Source organism: Apus apus, chromosome 13 (genome assembly GCF_020740795.1).
Source record: "Apus apus isolate bApuApu2 chromosome 13, bApuApu2.pri.cur, whole genome shotgun sequence".
Lineage (NCBI taxonomy): Eukaryota > Metazoa > Chordata > Aves > Apodiformes > Apodidae > Apus > Apus apus.
The window spans coordinates 12,622,084-12,645,404 of record NC_067294.1 but is presented as its reverse complement, the minus strand read 5'-3'; the positions used below and the strand labels follow the sequence as shown (position 1 = coordinate 12,645,404).

The following is a 23,321-nucleotide window of genomic DNA, read 5'->3' as shown; positions in this document are numbered from 1 at the left end:
CATGAAAGTTTAGCTATGCCAAGTGACAAACTTCCCATCCTGCTGCCCTGAAAAGCCCAAGATTTTTCATTTTAAAGTGTAAACATTTTATTATGATACTTTTAGATTAGAATTGTGTAAATCTCTTAGCAGTGAATTTGTTGCATATATTTCTTACTGAATACGTAGCTGCAAGTAAACTTTCTATGATATTCCTGATATGTAATTTACTTAGACAAGGTAGTAGGGAACAATAACATTATGAAATATTGGACCAAAAATGATATCAAGAGAGTATTTTCAAGGGGATAGGGAGCATAACACAAAATGAGCAAATAAAGGCTTATTTGCCATGTGTTTTTTTGCAAAATGTTATGAGCATTTTATTGACTATTTCTTCCACGTGAATTATGCATGCACTCCAGTGCCTTTGGGAAGATGCAAAACACAATATAAGATGAATGGAATTCATGACCTCCTGATGGTTTCTAAGATACTGCTTTAAATGAAAAACTGGACAATTTCATATCTATCAAAGATTATTTCCTTCCAACACAGATAAGCAAGAATATTGCAGCAAAGGGAAGATTTCTGTGTTTTCCCTCTGATGCCTCCTACATGGCATGCAAGTGAGATATTGCACACTGGTGCACTGAAATTGCATTTCTGCAAGCTAAGAAATCATTTTTCTAGTAAACTATAACGAAAAGTAAAATGTGTCCTAATTTCTTGAATAATGTTAGTGAAGTCTGTTAACTTTTTAAACATTACATGTATAACACCTGACTGACCTTGGGCTCAAATAATGAATTCTTCTGGTGGACCAACCAGACTTGTTCTTTTACGGTAAACAGAAGCTATAACTGTGCAAGGGAGGAGCCAAAGCTGACACAGAAGCAACTTTTCCCATGTGATGGCCTTACTCTCAGTCCTGTGCTCACTGCTCTTTTGCATCACACCTGCTTCCAGCTTATCCATGTTAGATGTGAGTTTGGGGCATAAATATCAAATATATATTTTTTTCCTGTTCATAGTTGCAGAAGATATTTTATTTTCTAAATGTAGTCTTAGCTGCTGCTTAATAATAAGATATTAATCAGTGCACCTTTACAAGATATGATATTTCAAAAAATAAAGTCCTCATTATTCTCTTTTGGACTATATTTAAGAAATTTTTTTTCTTTGTTACTGAAATTAATTGTAAATACCTAAATTAATGCTTGTGCAAAATTAGGCTAGTGGATGTCTGACAGTTGAGTTCATTCTATAGAAAGGAAGTTATGAGTACAGAATTCAGAAAGGGGCAGTAGGGGAGTACTGGACTTGAGTAATAAAAACAGCAGTGTCTGAGAGGCTTGCTTCCTTTCCCTAAAAATAGATGCTTATATCCCTGATATACATGTCATGATCACATGAGTTCTTGATATTGATCCATATTTTTAGTGTTTTCAGTCCTTTCTGAGTGTTTAGTGTTGTCATGCACATTTTGTAAGTGGAAAATACTGTTCTTTTCATTAGTTTCTTCAGCAGCCTGCTCAAGTTAATATAAAGAAGATAGGCATTTGAGATAAATTATATGATGGAGCAGCCAGAGACTTAAAGGCATAGTCTGAGGATAAACCCATTTTTTACAGGATCCAGAGCAGAAAACTGTGTTATTTTTATGCAGTAGTTAGAAAAGGTAAGCAAAATTTTATGTTCCTGCTGTCCATGCACTGTGCTGTGTGTGTTCTGGTGTGAAATGTTTAGTATCAATACAAGAATAATGCTTCATGTCCTGACCTTAAATTCTTTCAGATTTTTTAAAATTCAGGTAAATAGAGGCTACACTTACAAAATCATCATTTCTCCTCCACAAATATCAACAATAATAATAAAAGTGATCTATAAAACCAGAGGAGTTCTTATATTTAGATAACATTGGGATGAGAGAGGTGTGAATCCTGTGTTGTTTTTTGGTCATACCTGGTAATAAAGGGAAGTTGGGAAGCAATGCTTACAGGTAAATAAGAAGCATTACTGAGTATTAAGCCAGATCTTGCTGACTACTCTTTGTAATAGGGTTTAAAATATAAAGAGAATATTGGAGGGGTGGGGGGAAAAGGATAATGTGACTTATCTACCACAAAGGCCTATGTGTGCATTTTAGATGTAATGATATATTTTCTTTTGTAAAGTGATGTATTCTAACCTATTACATTTTACATTTATCTTACTCTATTACGTTTTCATAGATGTTGGCTCATGTTGTTCTCCCGAATGTGCTATTGAATTAATATTATAAATAGATGGCTTTGGCTGTCTTTCTAAATGGAAAGCTTTACTGAAAGCTTTACTCATCCTTTTAGGGTTTTTCCAACTGATTACTCTCGCTCATTCTGCTTACCTATGTTCTCTAATCTCTTTTCTCTCTTTTGTGACACTTTGAAGTTGATGTGAACTAAAAAAGAAATGCAAACTGAAAATGTTCTATTGCTTTCTGTTCTATTTCAGCACCTTAAAAATGAAATCAATTTGTGTGTTCCTGTATAAAAAGGATTGTCTTTCATCTCGCTCCAAATTAGGGATACAGGTAACAGATTTACAGCACTGTGGAAGTTGTGATGATGTATTTTAACACATGGGATGGTTTTTAACGTAGCTGTAGTTCCATTTTACTAGTGTGAAGCTGAACTCTGTCTCTTTAAATAGCCCATTAGAGCCCCTAATCGGAAAATCTGCAGCTCTCAGCTGCTTCTGTATATGCATCATGCAGGAAGAGATGAAGTATCTCGTGTCCTGTGGCTCAGAGACTTTTCCACACAATAAATAAGCAATGAAGTACATGACAAGATTTTAAGCAAGATTTTTAGCATATAGAAGATTTTCTAGATTTATGATATGGATTATTGATAGAGCCAAATGTTATTCTGAAAGAATATATCTGTTATTTATTGAGAGGTATAATGTATTCTTTTATGGCCAGATAGGTGATCTACTACAGTCATTCACTTGCACATTTATAGAATCGTAGAATATGCTGAATTAGAAGGGACCCATCTGGATCATTAAGTCCAACTCCTGTTCCTATGTAGGGCACCCCAAGAATCACACCATGTGCCTGAGAGCATCATCCAAAAGCTATATGTTTGCATATACATGCACATACTTGGCAGCACGTGAATACTTTGCTTCTCCTTTTAACTAGGGATAACTGTTAACTGGCATGCGGACTTTAGTCCTCCACTGTCAGTAGAGGGATGTAATTCAATACTGGATCTAAAGTTTGCCATGACTGCTCAGTTTTGACTTAGAGCTCTTTGTTTTGGGCTATCTGGAGGAGTTACTGATCTGTGGGAGGCAGAACACAAGTACAGGCCTCCTGAATGCAGTTGTAATATGAATTGTATGTTTAGTCACATTAAAATAGTTTCTCTTCAATGCAATGATTGAAACCAAGGTCTGTTTTAAATTTTTTAAAGTGTCACACACTTTATGGAACTACAGATAAAGGTTATTTTTCTGTTTACATGTAAGCTCAGGTTTTCAGGAATGTGATTGCACTGAGCATTTTTTAGTGTGACACTAATGCCTAGCCTGAACTCAGGAGGAAACCAGTGCTATAAGGTGAGGACAGTGAAGAACCAGAATTCTTAACATACAGCTCTTATAAGTGGTATCACAGTAGTGGCTGGAGTAAGAAATAAGGCAAGAAAACAAGAAATAGATAAAGAGTCAAGAGATGATGTAAATATGAGGGAAGCATGGAAAATGAACTGGGAGAATGGGAAGAGAGAAGTAAGATTTGCTGTGTTACAGGAAGGTTGGTTTGCTGCTGCAGGGATTTTTCAGTACTTGAAGTAATTGTATGGGGAGATACTTGTGCTCAGTGGTTTCTGCAGTTATCTACACTCAGTTCACATTAGGTTGACATAAAGTGAAGTTGTTTAGAATCTTCAGTCTGGGGTCCCTAAAATGATTTGTTCGTTCCATAAGGGTTTTTTATTTCAGGCAGACATAGGAACTTTGTGTGAGAAATTCTTGAGCTATTTCCGTTAGAGGAACAGCTTTTAAGAGGCTTTGGTCAGGAGGAAAGAATTAAATAAGTCAATGGGTGTGAACTTTTGCTAAGCCCCTGAACAACCTTTAGCACAATATAATTTCTAGTTTTTGTGTTTTGCCTTGGGAGTCGAGAATGGGGGTCAGGGATTTAATGGCTTATCACTTTTCTGTATGTCTGTAAGATTCTAGTTGTCTTATCAACCTAATAACTACAGATGGCAGGGTTTGGATGAGTCAAGGGCAAATGAGGTTGGGATATGAAGTGTGATCAGGCAAATAGAAGAGAAGGAGGAGAAAGTTCAGCTCAATATGATCTGTGTAGCATTTGGTGCTCCTATTGCTCTACAGAGTTCAGCTCTAACTTCTCTGAGCTTAGCATAACTGTTTCTGTGGATCTGTGGTACTGGATGGCTTCTTAGAAAACATCTAATCTTTTTAGTGTAAGTCTTGTTCCAATAAAAAGCATCTAGTATATGCTGCTGCAGTGTAATTTTCTAATGTATGATCTTGCAAGGAGGTTGTCAGCTGGATTAATTTATCTCAGCCAGTGAAATAAAAAGCAATCAATAACAAAAGATGAAGTAAATGACTAGTAATAGGTGTATCTGATTGTTTAAATGAAGCATACCATATGCATTATTATGCCTAACAGAATGTGAAATGCACTTTAGATATGACAGTGGTGCTAGTTTACTAAATTATACAGCATAACAGAGTGAACAAGGCAACATTAGTGGACAAGATAATTTAATCTAAGAATCTCGTTAAAATAAGATTTACGTTTTTCATTTGTGGCAAATGTGACTGGAGATGTAAAATTTTAAACAAAAAATTTAAATTGTCTTTTGTTTATCAGAGGACTTGAGCTGCTTCTGATTTCAGCTGTGCTTACAGCACAGTGCCAGAGCTAGAACAACTGCTCCCTGTAAATTCTAGGTCACTACTCTGACAGCAGTCTGAAAGGCACAATATCCCGTTCCTGTTCATTCTTATCCAGGGCAGGAAATAGTATTTGCAGACCAAAACTAACCTGATATTGTCTTCTCCTTAACTTTCTCTGTCTGAAAATTGTGTTTGTTGTTTTTTCATGCTTGCATGGAATGCCCACTGTTAAAACTTTTCAAGGGGAAAATGATATCCTACTAAAAATTAGTGAGACTTCTAACAATATTAAGAGGAATAAGAAGCTACCTAGAGAGTTCTCTTCAAACAAGGACTGGAGTTTAATATACATGTGAAGGGATTAGGTGTTCTTAACGATCAATTGATAACAAAAATAACCCATAGTGAGGATTCCAGCTGGACCCTACAAAACGATTCCCAGTTTTTTAATTACTGGGACTTCTGATCTTTTCCAGAATTTTTATTTGTTCCGCATTCTTGTCGAAATCCCAGCTAATCTTGGATTACTAGGAAATAGCATAGGAAGAGAATCTTCTTCATCAGCTGTAGTTGTGACAAACAGGATATCAACTTGTTTTGGTCTTTGGTGCTGCCACTGGGAGTTGCCACTGGCTGCTCGTAGTCAGCCTCTTGTCAGTGAGTCACATCATTAATCTCTTCTAGTTGAGAGGAAAGGTGTTTCTGATTTTCATTTGGAAATGGTTTTTTGCCACAGTGGCAAAGATTTTGGTTTAAGTAGTTCTACATTGAATGTACTATCTTGAATTGATTTGAGAACAGGGAGAGAAGACAATCAGGCTGTTTTTTTGACACTGAGTGTGTGGATGGAAGTAACTTTAATGTGAAGGCCTGACACATAATTAAATTCCTCTAACTGAATTTGTGGACCATATGGTTTTATGTTAAGCACATTTGTCAGCATCGAGCCATTTGTAGATTTGGAACACAATGTGTGTCTCAATATCATCAGTGCTTTAGTTACCTCAATAAGCATGATGCTTAGTGGCATTTCTGGTTAAAGTCCTAATTAACCTTCTCTAACTAATGAGTGTGAGAAGGCTTGGCTTGTGGCTTATTATCCTACTTATTATGATGAATGGTAGAGCAATTGTTTAAAGTCTCCAGTTTTATGCTGTGACATAATTATTTATGAAAAGGCCTTGCCCCAGAAATAGAAATAATGATAATTACATTTAATCTTTCCATGGCTTATGCATTTTTTTGCAGTGGAACAGATGCCTATAGGTCACTAATTACTGAGAAAGGAACTGCAATACGCTACCAGACAGGATCATTGAAAATATGTGAACCAGAGCTTATTTTTTTCCTGTCATTGGTATAGTTAAATTTCTTCCCTATGTATGTACTTTTTATGTGCTCAACTTCATGTCATATGCTTGTTTTATAAGCACATTTATTGTTTGGTTTTAACAACTTACCAAGAATGACAGGAGGACTACATTAAGCTGCTTGTTTAGCACCTCTCATTGCTGCTATGGTTGTTGTTTCTGCACTGATAAAGGCACAAATACTGTTTGGTACCAGGTATGCCTCAGAAGTGTGTTTTTAAAGGTTAGCACAAAGGCAGCTCTTAGGTTTCCACCAGTTACAGAAGTTGACAATGTTATATTTTCTGCTAGAGAATGGCTGAATTGGCTAATTGACTCTGCTTTCCTGGTGCAATCTGACAGCACATGATCTCCTTAGCTCCAAAATGAGAATTTTCAGTTGTAATTTCATTATCAGATCATGAATTTGTTGTTGAAATGGACTTGAAAGAAGTAAAACTCTTTAATAGGACGTGACTCTCTTTTTGATAAAAAACTGTGTTGATGGACAACTTGTAGTTTGTTCAAGTTCAAATTAAGTTTTAGCAGACTCATGTTGACCATATTTTTGTGCTTTCAACAGGAAAGGTAGTGAAATGGCCTTATTGTGGCTAAGCTGGAGAGCCGCCTGGATTTGCTGCATTTCTTGCTATGCTGTGTACGTGTGTGTGGTATTTACAGCATTCTTAAATCTGAGATGGTATTTACAGCATTCTTAAATCTGAGATGGTATTTACAGCATTCTTAAATCTGAGATGGTATTTACAGCATTCTTAAATCTGAGGGTCACTGCTGGCAGCCGCTTTCCAGCGCGTAGATGGTGGCCCTGTGCTCGGGGATTAGGCAGGAGGTCACAGTGCAGAGCGAAATGGGAGCCACCAATAGGTGAAGGAAGTCAGTGTTTCCATTTTGTTCCTAGTGAGACGGTGACTTATCCCATTATTGTCACCCCGATTCGTGATGAACAAAGAATGTAAGCTTCATTGTTGAACTATTTGAATGATGAGTAGGTACAAGCATTTGGAAATGGATGAATAGTACAGCACAGGTAGCATGTAATGATTTATCTTGTCAGCTGCACCACATAATTTAACATGCTGAAAAAGGATTTTTATTTTGATTTCAGTATAAATCTTTGTCTGTCTTACTGCACTGCTGGCAAGCCAAGGAGGTAACAAACAAATAGATGAAGAGCTGTTCTGATTTAATCTTGGGTAACTCCAAGTGTCATTTCACCAGTTTAAAACAGTGCTGATGGATCACTTTGTTCACTGAGAGCATGTGGATAATAAAATGGAAAGGAAGTGGCCAAGAGTGGAAAACAAGAATGTATAGATAAAAACAATGCCATATGCCATTGTTTTTGCTGTTGGCACTTAGCTTTTCTAAGAAAATACAACAGAACTTAATGAAGGGAAACATTGTAACAATTACTCCAGTTTCTCCAAAAAAAAAGTGACCTTGACTGTGAAAGGCAAAATTGAGTTTCTAAGACTGATCCTCTCCTATTTGAAATGCACTAGAACCTATTAACTGCAGTGTATGTTTTACCATGGTAATATCATTTTAGAACAGATATCATAAGGAATGAAACCATTCCTGATGTGACGTTTTGACCTTTTCCTTTAGGATAACATTTTATACCGTATTACTGATGCCCACTGCCCTGATGCTAAATAACAACATATCTCCTGTTTTCAAGCAGTTATAAAAAGCTATGCATATTGCAACTCATTCTTTTTTGCCATGATATTCCTCAATCTTCAAAACCTTGTACAGTGTCATTCTTTAGTGACTCAACTGTAGCACAATGTGACTTTGGTCACTAGAGTTACAGTTTTAATTTTCAACAATATTTAAAAATCCCATACAGAAAAGAGTTAATGGAAGAGATTATTAGACTTTTTATTTCTCCATAAACCTGAGTCACAGTAAAAGGAATGCTTTGGATATAACATTTTTATCCTTATCCATTAATAGTGCCAGTCATAATGTTTTAAATCCTGTTTTTATGAGTAGACCATTATGAAGGAAAATGACTTCTTAAGTAAAGCAATCTACTTCATTATTTCAGTTGTGTTCTCCTCTTTCCTCACAATTCTGTGATTTGCTTTTGTTGACTGGCTTTTTTATGTGTTTATAGGTTAAATGTAAGTAGCTTTATTCAGCAATTCTTTGTAGCAAAGCAGGTAACTAGAGGAGGTGCTGAATGTGGGATACTTTTGTCATGGAAAAACGCCCACTCACAACAAAATGGAGCCTCATGGAGTAGTCCTGAAAGTTTAAATAGGTAATTGTAGAAGTGAATACAACTAATTCAGTATTCTGATGGAAATAGAAACTTTTAATTTCTCATGTTTGTTGTTTTGGTACTAATATTACATCTGTGGGTTTGTTCATATTAGTGAAATAGAAGATATAATGGAAAAGAAAATGGAAATTATCATTTATTTTTAAGCCTTAGCTACTTAGTAGTATTTGCATTCTTAATGGTTGGCTTTATATGTTAAGATGCATAAGACTGAATCAATTCTTTATTGGCCTGTTCACAGCCCAAGTTTTGCGTCCTCAGCTGTTCAGAGCCACCTTAATGAGAAAAAAGAGGATATATACCTGTCCTAGAAATAGACATTGCTCCTGCTACCATAAGCCACGTGACCTTAAGGACAGTGCAGAATTTAGCTGTTCTTGGATAATATTTTTAGGTGGTTATAGTGGTTAGTAGTGTCTGCTGAAACATGTTGCTCAACTATATGCTGTGGAATATTTTATTTAAAAGGTATATGAATTTTCAAGAGCTTCAATGGACACAGCTACATAGTGTTCTACTTCTAGCTATAGGAATGGAATAAAAATAACTTTCTATTGTATTTTCCCAACAATGTGTGAATTATTGAAGGTGGTAATATGTATCTTTCATATAAAAGATATGTACAATAATTTGGGTTTCTTACAGCTAGGTATAACCTTTGTATTCCTGTATTAGAAGCTGTTAAAGGAAACTAACAGGAGCAACACAGCTTATGAGGCAAATTTTTCTCTGTGAGGATGAATTCAGATCAGTATGGACATAATTCACCTGGCAGCAGTAAAAATTCTGATGAAATAATTGTTAATGTCATATGTATATGAGAATATATAGTTAGTAGAAATGTAGAGTTATTAATAGAAATGCACAAGAATATCTATAATTATATCATTATCACAATGTAGGTTTTAACAGTTTTTTATACTGAGTGAAAGATATATGTAGGGTGATATGCAGAACTTCTCTTCAGACAATTAGTGTTTCCAGGAAATTAGACATATTTCTGCTATTTATTTTTATGGAAAACTTGCCTGTTTGTTACCTCTTCATTTGCAGAACACTTCTGTAGCCCTTTTCTGTATATATATAAAACTGCAATTTCTTCCAGAGTAACATTCTTTTTAGTAAGACTGTTGGCAAACTTAGGTAAAAAAAACGTGTATGGTGTTTCTGTGAACTTGGCTGAAAGCTCATGTCATTTTATTATGTGTTTCAGTTAAGGTTTGCCTGTGTTAAGTTTCATCCAAAACATTGTTGAATAAAATCACACAATCTCCTAGTAAAAAAGAAATGTATACTGCTAAATTGTTCTACTGTCATTAGTAGAAAGATGGATAGAAAGATGATTTAAATTCTTCTAATTACTCATGAAAATCTACAAAGGACTAAAGTATCTTATAAGTGAAATAAATGACAGCTATAGCTTGTGCACTCTATAGTGAGAGTTCAGATACTGCTTTCTGTGCTTTCCATGTTACCTTAGTTCAGTTCTGTAGGAGATTATAAGATTGGAGATAATTCCCTGTGAAATAACAAAATTCAGACATACGATGTGTGTAAGATTGGACACATAAAGCAAAAGAAAAATAATTGATATAGGCATTGTATCATTAAGTATAGCATGTCTTGTGTACAACAGCCGATTGTAATATGTGTTCGTATTGTCTCCAATTTTTAATTATGCAGCATTAAAATACTTGGAAATAACACACATTTCTAACAAAAAGTTAGAAAGGAAAATACAATGAATTATTTTGAAAAATGTTTCTTATTCTTTGAGGTGCAATATCAACTTGATGCTGTACATTGGTATTTGCATATTAGTTTGAAATTGCTTCAGGGTTCCACAATATTTCAACTTAAAAGACACTTAATTTTCTGAATGCTCTCTTGGGCCAAGTTGCACTTGGCTAGATATATTGTTGTATGTACAGTGTACATGCTAAGTATAGCCAGGTAAACTCTCTATTTTCTGCATTTCTTTTCAGGCTGCAGAGGTTAACTTGTCGAAGGGTATAGCTATCAACTGGAGAACTGCATATTTTTCCCCACCCTACTGTTAGCAGAAGAAACTGACCAGCAAGGTACTGGTTCTACCATGGGATAGGAATGCTTTGTCCCACATCACCCAAATCTGAAAGAGAACCAGAACCTGACTCATAAAAACCTTACATAAAATCTAGAAAACTGGTCATATGTGGTCCAGTCCTAGGTTTATCTGGTTCAGTTAACAGTGGTCAAAAGCAAATGGCTGTGGAAGCAGATGGGAGCAGAACAGGAATGGGTGCGTGCATCCTTAGCCTGTTCTCCTATCCACAGGCACTGTGCAGCTCAGAGGGAGGTGATGTGTCTGTAAATCTTGAAGTCTGATGATTTCTTTTTAGTTTGCTCTGTCTTCTATTGAGCCAATGCAAACTTCTAGATTACCGAGGCAGGAAATTTCACACGCTAATGGCGTGTGTACCAAGCACCACCTCTTTGTTACGCTCAACCTACCTTCTGCTGACCTCACTTGATGGCAGCTGGTGCCATTTCTTACTCGTGTTGATCACAGTGTCACCATTCTTCCTATTTTGTTTGAGCTACCTGTCCTTGCCCCTCTCCATGTTGCACCATGCAGTTACGTAGTGGCGCAAGATGATGTTGTCTTCCTTTTGTAATCCTTTCATAATTATTCTCTAAAAAGTGGTTTATCTTGGAAGTTAGCTAATGTTTTTATCAGCTGACTTTTTGATCAGAAGTTCAAAACTTTTCTTCATGAAAGCATGTGGCCAGTTGGGATCGTTATGCAATGCAAAACTAGGAATTTTTTTTCTCCCCACATGCGTCATTTTACATTGCGGCTCAGTGGCTATAGTCTCCCCATTTGATGCAGAGCTGTGCAATCACCCAAATCCTGCACAGCTGGTTTTGCTCCATGAATAATTTGATACCCAGTTTTTTAGTTAGTTTGGTGGGTTGAGTGTCCCCATGCGGGTGTTGTCAGTGAGTGCCACAGGCGGCGGTGCGAGGAGAGGGCAGGGCTGCCCTGTGCCGGACGCAGCCGGCTCCAGCCGCTTCCCGCCCTTCCCGAGGGCGCCAATCAGCCAGGCTGGGGCCGCGCTGTGAAACCTCTTCAGGAAGAGCAAAATGCTGCGTGGCTGTGAGGAGTGAGGGAAGAAGTGTGAGAAACAGCCCTGGGAGCCCCGAGGTGAGAGAAGGAGGGGGGGAGGTGCTGCAGGCGCTGTGGTGGAGATTCCTCGTGGTGTGTGGAGAGACCCAGGAGCGGGTGTGTGCGCCCTGAAGGGGCTGTGGCCTGTGGAGACACCCCTGGGGAGCAGGGAGAAGTGAGGGGGGAGCAGCAGAGAGGAGCTGCTACAAACTGACTGCAGCCCCCCATTCTCCATTCGCTATCCCTGTATCTGCTGGGAATGAGGGCCAGGAGGGAGAGGAGCTGGGAATGTAGAAGTTGAGCCAGGGAGAAAGGGTGGGAGCGGATGTTTCAGTTTGTCTTTGGTTCTCCCTATATGGGTTTCTTAATTGGCAATAAATTTGAGTCTGTTTTACCCATGATGCTAAGTGATCTTCTTACTCTCAGTCCATAAGCTTTTTCATGGTCTCTCCCCGCATCCTGCTGAGGAGGGTAGTGAGGGAGAGGCTGAGTGAGCATCTAGCAGCTGGCCATTGGTGGCTGCGAAATTTCACTGGTGGGTGACTTCCCTGAACTGTGACAACTCTCTAGTCCCCTGCGTTGTTTCGCATCTGTGTGTACATATTGCAAGGTAAACTCCTTTCTTCTTATCTCAGAGCTACTTCCATCTTGAAGAGTTTTGGTAGAGAAACTTGCGCCTTCCTTGCTTATTTATTCCTGTTTGTTGATTCATTTGAAGAGCTTTAAAGAAGTTTTGTGAGAAAGGAATTTTCCTTATTATATCAAACAATGTGGATATGTCTCCAGTATACTGTCTAGGCTGTATATATGTGCCTCCTCAATGGTTATCTGGATTTTGTCAAACCGAACAGTTGAGTTTTTCCCTACGTTCCTTCCTTGAGAGTACTAGTTTTGCTTTCTTTTGTCTTCTCAGTCTTTGGTCATCACAGGAAACCAATTATCTTAGATGTGTTTTGGCTCTTCCAAATGAATGATTTTTGCCAGTGAACTCCAAAAACTATTAGAGAGGGAGAGGATAGGAGACAGGAAAGACAAACAGGCTGAAGGCAATCGCAAAGTCTTGTGAACTACTAAAAAAAGGATTGTTGTGTACCACTGATTTTGTTTATCCTCCATAAATAAGCTTTTCCTATAATGTTTACCGCCCAGAAATGGGCAGTTGTTTGCTTTTTCCATAAAGCAAATGCAATTAATAGCTATGATGCAATATGTTACAAAGCATGAAGACAGATTCTTTGTATCCAGACCTTTGGTGGCAGTTCTGCATTTCTGTTTGTTATGTAATTCATTTCAGTGTTTGTAGCCTATGGCACAGGCAAACATCAGGATGACAAGGTATTTCAGGTACTTTCGTTTCCATATATTTTAATTTGTGTGATAATATGTAAAATGGATATTTATCTTTCACTTTTCCATGACAGTACTAAAAAGAGGAGAGATGGTAGTCTAATTTTGCATGGCAGAGGCAAACTGGAAGTTATAAATATAAATGGCTGAAAACACTATTTTAAATTTTCTTTTTCTGGAGTAAGTATTGATCTTATTATTAATATTCTGACTTTGTGGCAGTTTCCTATCGAGTTTATGGAAATTGTTTTCTGCAGGCAATGCTTTTAACAAGGAACAGTTGTAACCGCACACTTTCTTTGTTTATCCAAAATATCAATGCTTTCTGAAACTCCTTATTTTTCATAACTTGGTGGAAAATTCGTAGTAAGATTTTTTTAGTCTTGATTTTAACATGAAATGTGTGACAGAGTATTACATGTTGGGTTTTCTTTCACTGCAACTAGTGAAAAGCAGAGATATCAAGTCTAGGCAGGATAATTCTAATAGGAACAGATTTCAAGTTCCATCCTTTCTGCTTTCAAGTTTTATAGGGAGACATCTCTTCGGAATTAAGAGATAACAGATGATCAGTGAATGCAAGAATAATCTGTATTGAAGCTGAGTTGGTTATCTAAAAGTTACTGGCTTAACTTCAGTTTTATTTGCTATGGTTGAACCACCATACTAGTCTACCTGTCAACATATGCCACATGTACACTGTACACAAAGGATAAGAACTGAGATCTTTCTGAGGATGTTGCAGTGAAGAGCCATCTTGTTAGACTTAAAATTTCTTTGTTGGTTTCCAGTCATACTTATAGTGCTGGTTGCAGATTATATGCAGAACAGCTTTTAACATGCATTCTACAAATACAGTATGAAAGGTGGCCTTTTTGTGGAAACCAAGATGATTACAAGAATGTTATGGCAGTACAGCAGGGAACTGAGACAAATATTCCTGTGGTTGGAGCACTTGTGTATCACACAAAGGTCAAAGATGGGATGGAAAAGGCTCACAAACAGAATAGTGGTACCTTTCTTAATATGGTCAGGACAAAAAAAACCCAACCAGAATATACATGAAGGGCAGTCTTGTAGGAAACCGGTAGCTGTTAATTTAGAGTTATGTATGAAAGTATGTAAATCTTATTTTGCATATTTTGCCTAATGAACTTTACTAGCATGCCCAACCAAATCAGCTCAATACAGCTAAAATCACTGCATTTAAATTATTAAAAATAGTCAGTCAACCCACATATTTCCTGCAGTAGGGAGGGGAAACAGGAGGGAAATATATATGTGGATGTTGTGGTATTACCTGGATTTCTACATACAAAATTTCAGATTTTTGATATAAATTAAAAAAAACCACAAACAACTAAACAACAAAATAATTTATTAGCAAATATATTTCCGTGAGTCTTAATGACTGGCTGTCCACAATTTTCATGTGTTGCAACCTCCCTCAGAGACTTGCCTGGTCTCCCACTAGTCCCTTAACTGCTTCTCTTTGTGTTTTTGGCTGAAGCACATGCTGTATTAGCTTTGGAGCTATCCATGGTTGACTGGTCATCTGATTACTGCCCTTTAGCTGAGTGAAATGAGCAGAACAGCTTAAATTTGAATTCTCCCTGCTCTCTTCTGTCAGGGCACTAATTGGTCGCAGTTCTCTATTCAGTCATTAGTGTTCACAAAGTTGAAAGTTAAATTTGTGAAACCTTAACCTCATCAAATTTGGTTGAAATGGTTCAGTGAATTTAAAAGCTACTGCAGGGAGAATGAAGGACTGACAAATGATGCTGGACAGTCAGGGAGTGTGATAATATATATTTTGTTTTATTAGGAAAGCAGGAGAAAGCAAAGATAAAACAAGTGTTTTCTAGTCTGTTAAGTAATCTCTGAAAGAGCATAATCATAACAGCAATAATTATCCTGAAATTGGATGTTGGTTTGAAATACTCAAGTCCTCATGCCTCTGTAACTATGCAGTTTTAATTGTTGTTCTGAGCCACTTTGAGTCCTCATTAAACTCAACATTTAATTTAGAACAACAGTACTGAGTGGCATAGACCTCAAAAAGTTAAGGTTTATCTTACTGTTCTATTTCTGTGCTGTAAACAAAAATATTTTATTTAGGAATATAGTTTATTTCCTGAATAGAAGTTTCAAGGAAAACCTTGGAGATACCCAACTATTGTATTTTGTATCCAGTATAATATCTAACACGTTAAAGCACGCACATTGCGTAGAACATGATTTGATTTTTTGGAGGTTATCTAAGCTGGGATCTTGAGAGTTCAGAGAAATATCTCAGCAACAAACTCTTTCCATACAACTAGAAAGTATCATCAAAATCTACTATACAAGAAAGGTATTTAGTGCTCTTAATTTGTGAGGTCTTAACCTGAAAGTTACTTTTAAAATGACGAATGTCAGCTTTGTTGACAAATGGATGCTAAAATTGCAAGTCACTAATATGTGGAAAAAATAGCATAGGCTTGGTGGTTGGATTGTACATCTGAAATGAGTCTCCCACAGATTTCCTTATGGATAAGTATGGAGAATACTAGGACAAACACTTGGTGGGTTTGTTGCTTCTGACATTTCTGCTGAAGTTGGTGTACTTATGCCAGGAGCAGGTTGAAGTGAACAGGGGTCCTTTTTTTTTTTCATGTGCTCAAATTTGTCCACAGATTTTAATTACTAAAAACTTTGTCTGCATGAAGTGCAGCTAGGAATTATGGAAACATTATTAAACCTGGTTTGCAATCATGTTATTTTAATGTTTTCTACAGGTAACCCCCCCTCCATATTTTGATAAGTGGGAGCATACAGTCTAAATATCTTAACTTGATTTTTATTTGAGAGCCTCAAGGAGTTCTCAAACTGTCAAAGCCCAAACTTGGCATGCAGTATTCAAGATCCTAAGTTTTCATACAATAAATAGAGCTAAGCTGAATTCCTTCCCCTGCTATAAGTAAAGTTGAGCAAAGGCTAGAACCGGGTGACCTCCAATGGTACAGTCAAATCTAAATTATCGTGTGTTTCTGATTTTAAAATTTAATGAAACCTCCTTTTATATCCAAGTTTATTAATAGAAGCAAAAGTGCTTGGCATTGGGAGGAAAGATAGTAGCACTTGATGAAAAGAAGGATATCTGAAAGTATCCTAAACCTTGGAAGTAATTAAGAAAAATCATGATCAAGCCAGTTGAGGCTGCCTAAAAGGAACAGTAAAAAAGCTGACCTGTCATTAGGTGCAGAGAACAGTATAACTTCTCAAGGGATTTTTGCAGCATTGCAGAAAGTAGACAGCTTTGCAGACTGCAATTTTCTTGTATGACCATGGACTGTTGTAGGTCAGAATAAGCCACTGTTCTGCAAGTGTGCATTGGTTAAACTACTGCAGTGAGCACAGATTAATACTGTTAGTAAAGCTGAAGTAATGATAATTGGAGTACTGAAGAATGTTTACTGTAATATTCACTCTGCCAAGCACCAAAGCACTTAATTTTATCTTAACAATACATAGCGGAGTTTAGACAAACATAGCTGACAAAATTGTATTTTCTTGCTAGACTTGAGCTGTCACAGTTATATGATATGGGGTGTAAGTGGTGGGAAGTTTCCAATAACCACCTTTTGCAAAACTCTTTGCAGATGATGATTTAGTCCCTGCAGGAAAAAAAAAAGAAAAACCCCAAAACTGTATTTTTGCAAAAGGGGTAAAAGTTTTGTCAAGGTGGGTAAAATAAGAAAAGTAAACTTGGAAGCTAACAGCAGACAGGATTGTCCAGCCTGGGTGAAACTAGAACATATCACAAAACTATATTCCTCTCTTAGGAAGCCTTACAGGAAATGAGTTTCCTGATTTTTATTCTTATGAAGTTTTGATTAATTTTAATTATATTTGTTATGTGGCTTTCCTTTTAATTAGTTTTCAGAGTATAAAGCCATAGTTCTGCTGGTATAAAAATAATAATTTGATGTGTACAATCTAGAGAAATGAGTAGCTTAGTAATATAGCTACAAAAGACTTCTAGAATCCTCTAAATTTTCTCATCTCTTCATATTCACTCAAACTTTCATTGTGCATGCTATTGCAAATTGCTTCCCTCCCTTAGGTGATTTATTTTTTTTATCAAAGGTTTAATAGCTAATCCTTGTTTATCAAAGAAAGCATCTTTGATCTCAACTCATTTAGGCTTTCTTTCTTTTAGATACATCATCCATATTCTGAAATACACAAAATCAATATGTAATATGTGGAAGACTTGCTCGTGGTAAAAGGTCAAGAAAAATAATTTTTCTCCTGTCTATTGGCATAAACACTTGGACGTGAAATATTTCTACAAATATTTTGAGTCACACTTGAAGTCACATTATTTAATATAATAATCAATGAAGACCACGATGATAATATTTGCATTCTGTCTATAACAGTGCTCATGAACATAACTGAGAAATCTTCCTTTGGCAGCTAGAGCGTTGGTTAGCTGTGGTTACCAAACAGAATGTTTTGATTCTGCAAGTATTTTCTATTTCAATCTAAAATTATAATTCTGAAAGCATTTTTTAATTTAAAGTAGAAAGAAAAAGATATTATGCATTTTTCCAACTAATAAGACTTGGTGCAGAAATATGTAAGTTATGAATTTTGCTTTAGGCAAAAAATAATCTCAGTTTTTTTCAATTTTTCAATTTTGTTTTTCTACCTGTGAGAAAGCTAATGTCAGGCATTCACTGTGCTTGAGAAACTCTGCTGCTCTGAAGTGTATGCTGTGAGATTTGAGGATACATACTAATTGTGGAATAAATCATAAAAAAGGTCACTGAAGTGTAGAGAACACCAATCAGCTTCAAAAAGGACAGAGTTTAAAAAGTGCTGTTAGGGGAATGTAGTGGAAATGCATTCACATTTGTGGAGAGGCTGAGGAATTCTGCAGAAAGCTTTGCTGTACTCTGTTGAAGATGATCTTAAACCACTTCTTCCCAAAACCTTGTGTTTTAGTGGTCATTGATTTAGTTCCTTCTTAGGCTTGCATACATTTTACAGGCTGGAAATCAAAGTAATGTAATTAAATTTGTATGATGTTAAAGAAAAAAAAAGGCTGTATGTTTCTTTAAATTGGAAGGGTGATTGTTACACTTAACGTGATAGTGGTTGTTAAAGCCCTAAGAATATGGTGGTCCTGGAACTATGGAAAAGTACATGCATCCAGAATTGACTTGATATTGTTTCCTTAATGAAAATCATGTGATGAAAAATTACTGAATGATTTGTCGCTGAGCTTATATTTTTCCTTTTTAATTTCTTGAGCTTCCTAGTATAATTTAATTTCATCTTTTATTTTCAGGTGCCATTTCTATAAAGCAGTTGATATTTACTAAAAATGTATAGCACTTCTGTGCTGATTAGATGATGACTCTATACAGTGAAATAGCTAGTTGTTTTTTTTAGACTGTTATGCAGTTCATATACATTATAGTTTCATATAAAATCATCATGCCTGCCTGGCACCTATTAAATAGAAATATATACTTGGAACTATAGATAATTAAGTTATGAGTAAGTTAATTAAAATCAAAGGAACACCATATTATGTCATATTAGATAGCTGTAAACCTATTGCATTATGCCTTTATATTTTGTCTATATTTTAAAATACTAGTTAGAAATAGGTATTTAATGGTAGCCAAATGTATCATTGTGATGTGAAGTCAGACATAGCTTCAATCCTCCTCATTTTCTTGTTGTAGACTTTATTCACATAACAGAAGATATATGTTTTTACATGGAGTTGTGAATAGAGACACTGAAAAGAAGGCAATTACACAATAAGAATATCACAGGACAAAAATAATTTCTTTTCCGCACAACAATTTGGGGAGTTATCTGTAAATGCAGATATTAAATCAGGACAATGAAATGGGTATACACTGAAATAGGAAAAAAAATCTATTTAAATGTAGAAAGGCTAATAGAGAACCTGAACATTATTATACTCTCCAACAGCAAATACTCAATTCTGACAAACTGAATGGCTACTCCTTTTACTGGTCTTGGAGTTCTACTCACTTCACGTGGCATGAATATAGGCAATGTCGATTTGAAATCCAAGTTGCATCCAGAAGCACAAAGATTAAATGCCCAGTGTCTACAAAAGGCACACCTCAGCACAGATTAGGCAGAATGGTAGGATGCACTTCAAGTGTTCCAGCCTCTCAGAGCAGTGCAATTGTAGGCTGAAATTCAGTCCTGAAGAGTAAGGGAAATTGAATACAAGGAGAATATTGTTTCTTATCTGCAGACTGAGATTGAATCTCATCCAACTTTAGACTTCTGCAATACGGACACCTGTATCTTAGATTTCTTTTCAACTTGCTGAAGAGAAATGGGCACTGGTAGGGAGTGATTCATCAAACCTATTTTAGTTTTGGAGTTTTTTTTAGAAAAGTGAGTCTATTGTAGCATTTTCAGCTGGGTGAAATGATAGATTTTGCCCCCTGGGAAGTAAGGATATTTTCTAGCAGTGTTCTGAGGGAATTTTTTGATGAATACTTTGAGTTTAAGAAATCTACTGCTCTCTTACTGTTTGAACTAGGACTTTCAAATTGGGCTAACCATTTTAATTTGTAGTGATAGGTTTTATGAATAAACTGTATTTGAGAATTTTCTGGCTAAAATCTATGAATATGAAACACTATGGCTTGCTATTACCTGAAAACTTCACTGAGAGACTATGAAACCTCGTAAAAGAGTAAGAACAGGAGTTATATTAAGTTGAAGCCAAAAGATAATTACTTATTAGCAATTATAAGAATCTCATTAAGTCAATTTCCTGAAATTTGTTGATCAGAGTGTTATTACAATAACAAAGTGTTACCTCATGTCTTAAACTAATTAAACTTTTTCCTCAGTGTTGGTTATACAACAGTGTTCCTGTGGGATCTACTCTAGGTGATCCTGCTCTTGGAGGTTGGACAAGATGACCTGCAGAGGTCCCTTCAGACCCTACCATTCTGTGATTCTCTGATCCAAAGCTTTCCTGTAAATAGGTTGATGTCTGAAGTATGATCATGTGTATGGCTTTTGGCTGGGATGGAGTTAATTTACTTCATAGTAGCTCCTATGTGCTGTGTTTTGGGTTAGTGACCAAAACATTGTTTATAACGAAATGGATGGTTTAGCTGTTGCTTATGCAGCGTCAAGGCCTCGTCTGTTTGTCATACTGCCCTGACAGTGAGGAGACTGGGGGTACACAAGAAGCTAGGAGAAGACACAGCTGGGACAAATGACCCCCACTGACCACAGGAACATTATCCTTAGCAATAAAAAACAGATTGGAAGGAGCTTAGGGAGGTTACCAGCCATCTTTTGCTCAGGAAATTACTGGACATTAGTCTACCCGTTGGAGGTGATGAGTGTTTGCCATTGTATCACTTGCTTTGTTTTATTTTCTTCTTTCTTGCACTTCTCCTTTGGTTACTACACAATTTTATCTTGACTCACAAGTTTTATTGCTCTTACTTTTTTTTTTGCTCTTCCACTAGCCCACTCTGGTATGGGGGATGAGGGGGGCAAGCAGGCAGCTGCTATGGTACTTGTCTGCCTACCAGGGATAACCCACATCAGGCAAAGTAATTTTTCACCTTTATAATCTTTATCATAATTATCCAATGCATCTGAATTAGTGGCAGGAATTCCTTTGAGTGTGGATGGCTCTCAAAAGTTTTTTCACTCTCAAAGTTTGTATTTGTACAAAATGACTTCATTTTTCAGCTACTTAGAATGAAAGCTGTCATTCATATACATATACATAGGTATAAGGTACAACTATTAAAGGACTCAAACTTGTAATAGAATGCTAAACAGTGTTCAGGTTATGTTTTACTTATCATTGGATAATCAGAATTTTGCATTTTGAACTCCTGAAAGTTACATGTATTCCACATTTCACAGATTTTACTTCAGTGTATGAGTGTACTGATGCCAAATCTATATTCATTTACCTTATGATTCTTGCAAACTTCTGCATCATTCTTACTGACTTCATTAAGTTTCTTTTTCCTCTGATAGCTTGTGAAGTAAAAAGTTACCAAGAATTAGCTCCCAGTTGCTAGTGCATTCCTAGCAATTTTTTAAGGTAATAAGTTTGGACAAAAAGAGGTGATACACTGGTCCTAAAGGAATACCTGGGAACATTTTGTGAGCTTAAGATACATTACATAAAGTGAAATAAAAAGGCGTATGAGTTCATCCCTTTTGCTCTGTCCAGCTGTGGACCTGTCAACTTGGACACACTAGAGCAGCACTGTATCCTCCCTGCAGGTTTGTGGTTCTGTGTGCTGGATAGGCCAAAGGAAAACTGACACAGTAAGAGAACACGGGGGGATGCCCTTGTGTCTTTTTACAGCTGCATCCTGGCACAGCTCTCCCTTTTTCCAATCCAAGCCCATTGGGCTAGAGAAAAGGGAGCACTCCTCTGTGCAGCTGTGCTATTTCTATGAAGTCTGTATCCATTCCTGCAGAGGAGAGACCATTGAAATTTGACAGAACACATACCAAAATCCTCTAGTCTCCTACTGAGAATACCAGCTCTTATCCTTATTTTTTTTCATCCTCAACTTTTTTTTTTTCCCTACCTTTGTTTATGTGCTTTCTCATTTGTCTATTTTGGCCATGCATCAAGGCCAGAAATGAGTCTTACTTTTGCATTAAGAAGAATGTGGTCAGGAGGTCGAGGGATGTCCTAGGGCACATCTGGAGTATTGTGCCCAGTTCTGGGCTTCCCAGTTCGAGAAAGACAAGTAACTCCCAGACAGAGTCCAGTGGAAGGCTAGAAAGATTATTAGGAAACCAGGGCATCTCTCTTATGAGGAGAGCCTGGGAGACCTGGGTCTGTTTAGCCTGGAGAAGACTGAGATGGGATCTTATCAATGCTTTTAACTATCTAAAGTGCAGGTATCAAGAGGATGGGGCCAGACTCTTTTCAGTGGTGCCCAGTGATAGCTCGAGGGCACAAACTGAGCCACACCAAGTTCCTTCAGAACATGAGGAAAGACTTTTACTTTGAGAGTGATAGAACACTGGAACTGTCTGCCTGGAGAGCCTTCTCTGGAGATACTCAAAACCCACCTGGATGCAGCCCTGTGAAACTTTTCTAGGTGAACTTGCTTTAGCAGGGGGGTTGGACTAAATTATCTCCAGAGGTCCATTCGAACCCCTACCATTCTGTGATTCTCTGCAGTATATTGCATAAATGTATGTTGTATAGGTGAAAATACACACCTATTCAGTTTTGTTTATAATTTCTCTTTTCATAACTGAAGTAACACTGTACTGCTCTTAGAAGTTTTAGACTCTAGAAGGATCATCAAATGCTTGAGTCTATATCACACTAATTTCTGATTATTACCAGAAGCATGAGGGCTGGAGAGATGTTTCCTGGTGAGCAGACATGAGAGCTGAGAGAATTTCAATTAACCAGCTCAGAGAAAATGCAAGAGGAGAAAATAGATCTTGTGGCAGATAGAGAGTGAACAAGATCAATTTGTTTGTACTGGCAGTATCACCCACAGAGTATCATTGCTAGTAAAAAAAGGGGCCACACTCATGCTGAGAAGATCCCTAAGTGGAGAGACTAAGAACACATGTATAGTACAGAGAAGAATGTTCATTTAAGACTGACATGTTTCTGTGTCCTCTAACAAAATCTTAGAACTTTGAAATTTTTATATCGCTGATAATGATTCTGAATTGTTTAAAAGTGGTAGAAGCAAAGAAATTCTGGGAACATATTATCTTCTTCATTTGAATATATCATTAAAAAAGAAGGAATTGGGAAGCTTAAAGAAAATGAACAATAATGCACTGAATTAATCAATGAAAAAATGGTGATAGTTATCCCTTTACAAGGTGCTTGCAACACTGTAAACTTTAGCTGCTTAAATTTTGTTTTGGTTGTTGTTGTTTTTCCCAATAAGAGACAGTTCTTTTTTCTCAGTATTATTCTAGTAACATGTACTATGGAAACATGCATCTTGTTCAAAATTGCACTGATGTTTTGCAGCTTCTGATAGCTCTTAAAGGGATGATCTATTAACTCACAAGCATTAATATTAAAAATCTGAAACATATTAAGCTGTTTATGTAGGTATTTTTAATTAGCTAGCTAATTGGTTAAAAATTGACAAGAGAAGGCTTTTATTTGGGCAACTTATTGATCTGTTCTTCATAGCAGCAGCTACAATCTATGACTAATAATAGAAATCTCAGAATA

General features: G+C 36.7%; 1 long non-coding RNA gene across 1 annotated transcript in view; it reads left to right on the top strand.

The window, feature by feature from the left end:
* LOC127390036 (uncharacterized) overlaps positions 1-23,321 on the top strand; it is a 93,353-nt gene that overhangs the window by 51,620 nt on the left and 18,412 nt on the right. The window lies entirely within an intron of this gene.